An 11676-nucleotide genomic window follows, 5' to 3' on the forward strand; every position below is an offset into this window, starting at 1 on the left:
CTGTGTTACAGAATCCCTGCCTCCACTGTGATGATGGTTAATTTGCATATTCCCTCTTTATTAGATAGGATGTAGCTCTGGTTAGAGTGTCGACCTGTGGATGGAAGAATCACAGCTTCAATTCCCCACCAAGGGAATGGGTACTGGGGTGCATGCGGGAGGCAACCAATCAATCCGTTTCACTCATGTTGATGTTTCTCTCCTGGTCTTTCCTTCCCTTCCACTATCTCTGTGGAAAAAAAATATCCTCAGGTGGGGATTTTTTTAAAAAATCTAGTTACTTTTCTTTTCTCTATACATTTATACAATCACTCATGACACTGGATCCATTACATTTATTTTATCTTATTTTTCTCTTTTTTTTTTCTTTACCTCACTTAAGGCCTTCCCCATGCACTTTAATTCATTATTTACCTTCCTCTTCAATTTATCTTCCTTTGTTTTTACCATGTCTTTTTGTTAAAGTTCCACCTCACTGATGGAACTTAATATAGACTTTGAGAGCTTGTTTTCATGTACTCTGTGACAAGTTTAGCCCCAGGTGGATTTTGACCTGGATCAGTTGGTTAGGCATCATCCTGTGCACCGAAAGGTTGCTGGTTCAATTCCCGTTGAGAGCATATGCCCAGGTTGTGGGCTCGATCTCTGGTAGAGAGTGTGCAGAAGGCAACTGATCATTTTTTCTCTTTCTACATTTCTCTTTCTCTTCCTAAAACATCAATTGAAAAATCTATAAAAACAAAACAAGCCCTAGCCGGGTTTCCCAGTGAATAGAGCATCAGCCTGAGAACTGAAGAGTCCTGGTTCAATTCTGGTCAAGGGTACATGCCCAGATTGTGGGCTGGACACCCAGTAGGGGGCATGCAGGAGGCAGCCAATCTATGATTCTCTCTCATCACTGATGTTTCAATCTCTCTCTCCCTCTTCCTTACTCTGTAAAATCAATAGAAATATATTTTAAAAAACAAAAACAAAAAATACCAGATAGATTTCAACAGCTCATTTTTTTTCTTCCTCTAGCCTTCATGACAGCCAATCTCAAAAGAATACAAACATCATGTCAGATATATGCTTTTGTCACTAGGTGGTGCTGAGTATACATTAGTTATCCTGTGTTTAAGCGACTTCTAAAACATCAATTTAAAAATATTTAAAAACAAAACAAAACAAACAAACAAACAAAAAAAGATGGATTTTAACAGTTCACTTTTTTCTTCCTCTAGCCTTCATGACAGCCAATCCCAAAAGAATACAAACTTCATTTCAGATATATGCTTTTGCCACTAGATGGTGCTGAGTATACATTAGATATCTTGTGTTTCACTGACTGTCCTACTGAAGATCAAAATTTTTCTAGAAATTGCATAGAATTTGACAATTTCTCAGAAGGAACTGGTGGGAGGGATAGTGGTGGGGACTATTAATGTGATAAAAATTAAACTTGAGTGTAATATTAGCTATGATGTTGGAGGTTCAGTACCATTCATCATATTGAAGAGGTAAGGGTCCCACATATCACACATACAAAAAGAATTGGGTTGGTGGTATAAGAAATATAAATAAGGGTTGTGTCTTTGGGATGTTTTTTTAAAATATGTTTTTATTGATTTTAGAGAAAGATGAAGGGAGAGGGAGAGAGAGAAATAGAAACATCAATGGGAGGGAATCAACATCAATCAGCTGGCTCTTGCACATCCCCTACTGGGGATTGATACTACAACTAGGGCATGTGCCCTGACCGGGAATCTAACTGGTGACCTATTGATGCATAGGTCAATGCTCAACTACTTAACCACACTAGCTGGGCTGGGATGTTATTTTTACTGGTATAGTCCACATAGATTTATGAGTAAAATGGTTAAATTATAACATCTCTAAACTAAACTATTACTAGCTAGTGCATTTAATAGTGCTACATAGAATTCATATATCTTTTTTATTCATTAGTATTATTTGTTTATTGATTTCAGAGAGGAAGGGAGGGGGAGAGAGAGAGAGAGAGAGAGAGAGAGAGAGAGAGATCAATAATGAGAGAGAATCATTGATTGGTTGCCTCCTGCATGCTCACACTGGGGATCAAGCCCAAAACCCAGGCATGTGCTCTGACCGGGAATTGAACATTGACCTCCTGGTTTATAGGTCAATGCTCAACCACTGAGCTATGCCAGCCAGGCTAAAATTCATACATCTGAATTATATGTTTAAAGGGAAATGGGATTCATTTTCAGTTATGATTCAGAAATGGATTTTTTTGTCATCAAAGGAATAAGTTTACAAGACCCTTTCCATAATTTCAGCTCCAGACCAAGAAAAACAGCAAAACTAGACAAATGAGGCCATGGCTGCCTCAGGACCAGCTGCATTGACTGATGACCCCCTACCCTGGTGCTAACCAATCAGCAGAGTCTACAACCCTAAAAGGATACAACTAGAAAGCTGAAGTATATTCTATTAACACCTTCCCCCGAGACCTCCCCTAATTTCCACCTATGAGAGAGAGATAAATACCCTCAATGCAAAGGAACAAGCACCTACTCCTCATCTGGGCAGCACATCCATGCAATTCCTTTTCCTCTCTTCTTCCCCCACAGGCACATACCTCATAAACTCCCAGGGAAACCACAAGACTTGCAACCAGGGGAGCAATGGGCAGCAGCAGCTCATCCAAGGCTAAGCCTCTGAACCTGTCTCCAAGACCCTCCTTTCTCTGACTTCCCAGTGAGCCACAGCAGCTCAGCCTAGCCTCTCCTGTTGCCTCTTCTATGCCCTTCCTTGTTTCACTGTGCTGAGTGTGTTTTTACTGCAGTCAATAAATTATTGCTTGCTTTGCTGCATTTTGTCTCTTGATTGAAATCATTCCTTCAAGAAGATAAGAATCAAGGTCTCACCATCTTGCCACTATCTGAAAATAAAGTCTTTAGCTATAATTAGTTTAAACTCAAGATAAAATCATCCTGGATTTAGAGTAGGTGCTAAATTCAATGACTGATGTCTTCATAATATAAAGTAAAGTAGCTTTGAACACAGATTGTGGACAGAGAAGAAGGCCATGTGAAAATGTAGAGTTGTTACCATAGTTAGCTAATTATTGGATAGGAAAAGAGAGCAGGATAATCAGACATTGTTGAGCATATTTAATTGGGAAGCTGAGGCTTGTTTGCTTCGCCAGGAAGCTACAGCTGCATACACATTCCAGGGGATAATAGCATTGTCCCACCAAGTGATTAACAACCCTTCCTTCCCCCTCCTGGGTTGTTGGGGGAGCAGGGGGAGATAAGGACATGTGCAAAAGAAATCAAAATAGCACAAGGGGAGGTGCTAGACCATACAGTCCTGTCAGTCTAACCTGAGAAGGGATCACTGGACTCATCTGAAGCCCGTGAAAAGTTGAGAAGCTGAGTGATTATTTTGAAAAAGCTCCTGGTCAAAACTCCAGGGGAACAAAGAAGCTCTCTCTTGCGTGTGACCTACACTCACCCCATGTGCTTGCTTGTTCTCTCCATAGTAGCCATGTGGCCTTAGCAGCCTCATGGCCAATGGCCTTGTGGACTCCAAATGCAGGCTCCAGGTGGAAGCCTGGGTCCAGTAGCAAAGCGACAGATTGCAGCTGAGAACATAAGTTAAGCCCACTAAATGTTGGACTGAACTAAGCTTTAATATTGAACAGGATGTCTGAACATTTGCCTATTTCTGGCCCTGATTTTCCATTGTGGGAAAGGTGGAGATGAGACATCAGAGGGACATCCTTTTGATTTTGCATCACAAATAAATATTACCACTACACATCATCATCCTCCCTTTTGGGTCCTAGAAAATGCTTTTCCTCATGACACTACAAGAACCCACTTTTACCAGAACAGAGTGAATTACACAAACCTTTGCTGCCACAAACTATGGGACACCAAATGATTTCAGACAATCACCAGGAACTAAGAAAGGGTCATGGGATGGTTTCTCAGGGCTTCCAGAAAGCAACAACCCAACCATGCCAACAATTTGATTTCAGACTTTTGATCTTCAATTATGAAATACAAGATTGCTGTTGTTTCAAGCCACTACATTTGTGATAACTTATGTCAGCTCTAGGAAATTAATACAAATACCAAGAAAAATTGGACTTGCCCTAACTGGTTTGGCTCAGTGGATAGAGCATCAGCCTGTGGACCAAAGGGTCCCAGGTTCGATTCTGGTCAAGGGCATGTCCTTGGTTGTGGGCACATCCCCAGTAGGGAATGTGTGGGAGGCAGCTGATCGATGTGTCTCTCTCATTGATCTTTCTAACTCTCTATCCCTCTCCCTTACTCTCTGTGGAAAATCAATAAAATATATTTTTAAAAAAATAAAAATAAAAATCATCATTCTCCCCTTTAAAAAAAAAGAAAAATTGGACTTCAAATTTATCTCATAAACTCAGTAGCAAAATTTGTTAGTGAATTATACACATTTTACAAAATCCTAAAACCTGCGATAGGCAAAGCAATAACTATCACCCTTAATGGAGTATTTCAGTCCTAGCTGGTGTTTCTTAATGGTTAGCATTCGGCCCATGCACTGAAGTGTCTTGTGTTTGCTTCCAGATCAAGGTCACATATCTGAGTTGTGGGGTACACTCCCCACCCCCTGGTTGGTGCAGGAGTGGGAGGCATCCAATTAATGTGTCTCTGTCTCTCTGCCTCTCCCTCCCTCCCACTTTCTCTGAAAAGCAATGGAAAAAAATATCCTCTGGTGAGGATCAACAACAACAAAAAAGGTATTCCAGAATGAATAATGTAAAAAAAGCAAAATCATTTTTTCCTTCTACACTTCTGGGCTCTAGGCTGAAACATTTCTATAATCAAAGACAAATTAACAGGAAAAAATAATAATCAGAAGTTTAATAATACACACACCTCCTATAAACACGGGAGAGACTAGGAAAACTGAGTAACTCTCTCAAATAACTGAAACCACCACCACCACCTTAAATAACATCTTCAGCTGAAGACAAAAAATATTGGGGGTTGTCATTTAATGGAGATTGCCAAGAAAAGCACAACAAACATGGATAAGGTTCTTATGCAGATTTAAATTGCCTTATGCATTAGTAATAATTTCTGGATATAAAGTCATCCCCCTCTTCCTAGTATAGAGGGAAATACCAAGTGGAGATGCCCCTTATAAATTTAAGTGTATTTTATAAAGGGTACCTTCTACTGAGTTTTAAGAGCTTCTCACCCACCTGCTATTTTTAAAGTTAACCAGCCAAAAATAATCAATATTCAGAAAGAGACATATTTTGGGGTGACAAATTCTGTTTCCCTGCAATAGACCACTGACTCCTCTGGCCTTGTTTCCAATATGTCCTCTTCTGTCATTGTGGATGCATTGGGATCACCAGGCTCAAGGTGACTCTTGCCTGGTGCTACTTAATGATAGCTCATAAATCAGGGGTCCTCAAACTATGGCCCGTGGGCCACATGCAAATACAAATATTGTATTTGTTCCCGTTTTGTTTTTTTACTTCAAAATAAGATATGTGCAGTGTGCATAGGAATTTGTTCATAGTTTTTTTTAAAATATAGTCCAGCCCTCCATCGGTCTGAAGGACAGTGAACTGGCCCCCTGTTTAAAAAGTTTGAGGACCCCTGTCATAAATGGTCCTATTCATGCCTGCCAGAGACATTTCAGGACTGAAATGAGAACCAAGAGTTATGGGATGGGTTGGCAGTGGCAGTGGTTGTAGTTTTTACATCCAAGCAATTCCTAAAATATGCAATAGGCCAAGATACATAGGAGGAAACAGACACAAGAAGGAGAATTCCTAGTCAGAGCAAGATTAAAACAGAGGGATAAAAACTACCTATGAAAGACTTTCACCACACTTAAGGCATAAATATTACTGACCAAGTCAGAAAGGAAGGAGAAAATGCTACATCTTTAAAATATCCATGCCCCCAAAGCAATCTATAGATTCAATGTGATCCTTATTAAAATATCAATGGCATATTTTACAGATCTAGAACAAACTTTCCAAACATTTATATGAAACCTACAAAGACCCCAAATAGCCACAGCAATCTTGAGAAAGAAGAACATAGTTGGAGGTATCACAATAGCAGATATCAAGCTATACTACAAAGCCACTATAATCAAAACAGCCTGGTGCTAGCACAAGAATAAACATATAGATAAATGGAACAGAACAGAGAACCCAGAAATCAACTAAGCCATTATGCTCAGTTAATATTTGAAAAAAAGAGTCAAGAGCATACAGTGGAGTAAAGACAGTCTCTTCAATAAATGGTATTGGGAAAATTGAACAGGTACTTGCAAAAAAATGAATTTACATCATACACAATAATAAACTTACAAATCATACAATAATAAACTCAAAATGGATAAAAGACTTAAATGTAAGCCATGAAGTCACACAAATCTTAGAAGAAACCATAGGCAGCAAAATCTCAGACATGTCATGCAGCAATATGTTTGCTGATACATCTCCTAGGGCAAGGAAAACTAAGGAGAAAATAAACAAAAGGGACTACATCAAAGTAAAAAGCCTCTGAACAGCAGAAGAAACCATCACCAAAATGAACCCAGTGTATAGGAGAACATATTTGCCAATAATACATGTGATAAGTGGTTAATATCTAAAATATATAAGGAAGTTATACAACTTAACAAACAAAGAAAAAACAATCCAATTTTTTAAATGGACAAAGTACCTAAATAGGCACTCTCCAAAGTTGTCATACAGATGACCAAGAGACATATTTAAAAATATTCAAAGTAACTAATTATCCAATAGGTGCAAATTAAAATCACAATGAGGTATCACCTCACCCCTTTTAGAATGGCTACCATCAAGAAATCAACAAATGGCAAGTGCTGGGGAGGGTGTGGAGAAAAGGGAACCCTAGTTGGTAGGAATGCAGACTAGTGCAGTCACTATGGAGAACATTATGGATTTTCCTAAAAACTTAAATATGGAACTGCCATATGACCCAGTGATCCCACTTCTAGGGTTATATCATAAGTAATCAGAAACAGCTCTCAGAAAAAAAAAATATATGCACCCCTATGTTCATAGCAGCATATTTTACTATAGCTAAAATCTGGTAACATCCCAAGTGCCCATCAGCAGATGAGCAGGTAACAAAGCTGTGGTAGATTTACACTATGGAATACTATGCAGCTGTAAAAAAGAAATATCTTTTAACCTCTGAGACAACATGGAGGGATCTGGAGAGTATTATGCTAAGCAAAATAAGCCAGTCAAAGATCTCACTCATATGTGGAATCTAAAGAACAAAAATAAACTGATGAACACAATAAGTCCAGAGATACAGATACATGGAACAGTCTGATGAATCTCAGAGGGAATTTGGGGTGCAGCCAACCGTTCCACTGTTCAACCGTTTGACCAGTGGCTATGACATGCACTGACAACCAGGGGGAAGAAGCTCAAGGCACAGGCAGGGAAACATGGAATAGAATGATGATGAATCTCAGAGCGAATGAGGGGAATGAGGAGGGTAGGAAGAGATTAATCAAATATCCTGTATGCATACTAGAGGCCTGGTGCACTGGTGGGGCCCCTCAGCCTGGCCTGTGGCGGTCGGCCAAAACCGGCAGTCTGACATCCCCTGAGGGGTCCCGGATTGCGAGAGGGCGCAGGCCAGGCCAAGGGACCCCACTGGTGCACAAATCCATGCACCGGGCCTCTAATATATATATATGGTTGGGCAAAAGTATATTTACAGTTGTGAGTACATGAAGCATAGTGCTTATTCTTGTATTATTTATTGTTGCATTTTTTCATAGGAACTATAAACCTAATTTCCCCCCACACTGTGCAATCCATTTAAAGCTAAGTAAGATAATTATTTTTCAACTCACCTATTCCAGTTTAGGGTTAGGGTGGCCAGAGCCCATCCTTGTGATGGAAGGGTATATCACACATACACCCACACTCATCCAAATTAGAACAATTTAGACACGCCAGTCCATCTTATCTGTATACCTTTATGATGTGGAGGAAATCAGAGCACTCAGAGAAAACCCATGCTACCTCCAAACAGTCAATGGCCTAGGTCAGGAATTGATTTTTTTCCGGAAAAGTGCTACCTCCACACAGTCAGTGGCCTAGGTCAGAAATTGATTTTTTTCCTTATCAACATTATAACAAAAAAGTGTTGATTGAATTGATGTGATTCAAGGACCTGCTGTGTATATGTATGTGTGTGTATACATATATATATCTACCTACCAGATTTCTTAGCCACAATTCAAGTTTCTCCTTGATATAAACTAATCTACCTTTACAGCTTTATCTCTCACTAAATAATCCATATGCTCTAAATAAATAGATAATGTATTTTCAAACTTAATTTGAATTTTATTTTATTAATCTTTATTTTGTTCTGTACCTACACCTGCTATATAGTCTCTTCATTTTCTATGTATTCAAGTTATATCTATATTTTAAGGCTGACACCCTTCCCTGATCATTCAAGATAAAATTAGTCCCTTCTTTATCAAATTCCAGTGGCATTTGCTTATAATTCATTTGACACTATACATTTAATTAAATTATAGTAATTTTTGAACTTATAAACTCATAGAATGTTTTAGATGAAATAAACTTAGGAAATGCATGTCTCTATATATGCACAGCTTGTGTAGGGTCCCAAAGCAGACCACCCCAAAATCTCCCAAGATGGTATTATTTTGAATTAAAGTTACTTGAGAAACTGCCAGTTCAAGAACACTCTGATCTCTATTTCTTTCTAGGTTCCCCCCTGAAAGCAGGAGATAAATCTCCCATGTGAAAGAAACACTCCCTGCACCTAGAAGCTAACAAGAGAAACAGCAGTATCACAAGAGTTAGGGAATTCAGGGCTGAGTAATGTAAGAAAACAAACCTTGTAATTTTTTGTTAACTTATTTACTACCCAAGCCAAAACTTCGCTTAGATTCCTCACTAATGAGCACCTAAACCCATGTTTCTTTGTTCTGTTAAATCTTCACAAATGTATTTCTTTGTCTAAAAAGCAAAAAAAGACTCTCTGCTTCAATAATTTCTCTGAGCATTATTTATGATCTCCTGTGTGCAAGTATTTATTTGGTTTTTCACCTGTTAATCTGTCTTACATCAATTTTATTACTAGTTAGGCAACAAGAACTCAAGAGAAGTATGGGGAAATCTCTCCCACTGTGACACTTGCTTGATAAAAAGAATCACTAGGAAAGGTGTTCGTGGAAAAGCCAGAGTCCTGAGTGCCACCCTAATTCTACATAATAAGAATCTTCAGGATCTGGGGATTTCTACCTTTGACAATGTTCCAGGTGAGTTCATCATCACTCAAATTTGGGAAAAATTTGCAAAGTCTAGTCCCCTGATACATAAGTAGAGTAACTGAACTCCTCTGCCTGAAGATAAGCACCTCACTCAGAGATCACAAGCAAGATCAAGACCAGTGCTAAAGTAGCATGCTCTTTCTAAGACCTACCTATCCCATCCAAGATAATGAGTCTTATACAGAGGAACTGGGTTTTTGGCTCCCCCCACAATGTGTGATGAATTACTTTTAGGGATAGACTGCAGACTCTATGTCCATAGCATCCAAATAGGTAAATAAAAATCATACTATTTTTACAAGTAGTTTTATAAATGAAAACAGATTTAAAAAAAACAGAGAAAAATGAATAGATACACACTTTATTTTGAATAAGTACTGACACTTTTATTCCCAAAAATGCCTTCCCAATGTTCTCCTGCCACTTGTTAGGGACTATAAAATATATTCATTTCAACTTGATGACTTGAAAATGCATTCAGCATTTAAAAAAAGCCTAGTCCCTTTGTAAACACAAGAGGGAGCTATGAGATTTGAAAAGATAAATCAAACAGAGGAAGGAAAACAACAACAAAAAAACCACATTGTGGCTGACAGGGCATATTGCTGTAGGAAATAATGAGCACTTCTCTAAGTTTCCAAATTGTGATATAGGATTATTTCATTAACACTTCACCCTCTAAGTTTTTGTCGTTCTTTTTAAAAATAATAGTAATAGTCACAGTAGTAGTAGTGGGAGTAGTAGTAGTAATAGTAATAAAGTGCAACTGTATTTTCTTGGTATCAGCATCATTTTTCCATCTTTGCTATGTCTCTGCACTTTTTTAAATCTTACAAGCTTAATGTTACTTGATAGGATGAAAACAGACCATTTCTGAGAGCTGATTGTTTCAAGGGCACTCATCCATTTTATGAGGAATTTCTATCCCTTTCTATCTTCTTTGCTTTAGATAACAGAATAAAAATGAATATATTATAAGGTGTGAAATCCTGTCAGAAAAAAATAGCTCATTATACTATCTGGCATTCTAAAATGTAGACAGAAATCTATGTTAAATATAAGCAGATATTTTACCTAAAAATAAAAGTAACTACATTTAAAAAGAACTTACCACATACTAGTCACAATAATGACAAACATACATACATTCAAACATACATACATACATGTTCTAAGTATTTCATTTAGTGTCAATAATATTTAATATTGTATTTAATAGACACAAAATTGCCACAAGAGAGGTACTTTTATTTCAGTTTTACCGAATAGGAAACTGAAACATAGAAACTTCAATTTATCAAAATGAAATGTCAATAAATAGATAAGCTTTTATTCAAATTCTGATCTGCCTGACACCATATCCTAAGCAATAACCTTTTATTACTGTAAATATATTTGTAGGTGCAATCTTATTAATCTCACCTGGGAGTATGCAAGGAATATAGGGTATCTGACCCCACTCAAAACTTCTCAATCAGAGAATTCATTTTAACAAGTCCCCTGTCACAATATAATAGCAAAAAAAAAAACCACCCAAAAATCAAATTTAAAAATGAGCACAATGACTGAATAGACATTTTTCCAAAGAAGACATACAGATGGCCAACAGGTACATGAAAAGATGCTCAGCATCATTAATCATCAGGATAATGCAAATCAAAATCACAATAGGAAATTACCTTACACTTGTTAGAATGACTATCAACAAACAAGTATTGGTGAGGTTGTGGAGAAAAGAGAACAGTTTGGTACTTTTGGTGGGAATGTAAATTGGCACAGCCACTATAGCAAATAGTATGGAGGTTCCTCAAAAAAGAAATTAAAAATAGACTTACCATATGATCCAGCAATTCTACTTCTGGATATTTATCCAAAGAAAAAAATAAGAAAGAAACAAAAACACTAATGCAGAAAAACATATGCACCTGCTTGTTAATTATGACATTATCTAAAATAGACAATATATGGAAACAACCTAAGTGTCCATCAATGGAAGAATGGATAAAGAAATTGTATTGAGGCATACCTAGTTTTATTGAGCTTCACTTTATTGTGCTTCACATATATTGTGGTTTTCTGTTTTACAAATTAAAGGTAAGAATCTCCACCAGCAAAAAGATTATGAATAGCATTTGATGAGATTATGACTAGATATGATGGTTAGCATTTTTTAGCAATAAAGAATCTTCTAATTTAGGTATTTACATTTTTATTTTTTAAATATTTTATGATTTTGAGAGAGAGACAGAGAGAGAGAGAGAAACATAATTCAATGTGTGAGAGAAACATCCGTTGGTTGCTTCCTCTTTGTGCCCTGGCTGGGGATCAACCCCA

Source organism: Myotis davidii, unplaced genomic scaffold (assembly GCF_000327345.1).
Source record: "Myotis davidii unplaced genomic scaffold, ASM32734v1 scaffold232, whole genome shotgun sequence".
Taxonomy (NCBI): Eukaryota; Metazoa; Chordata; class Mammalia; order Chiroptera; family Vespertilionidae; genus Myotis; species Myotis davidii.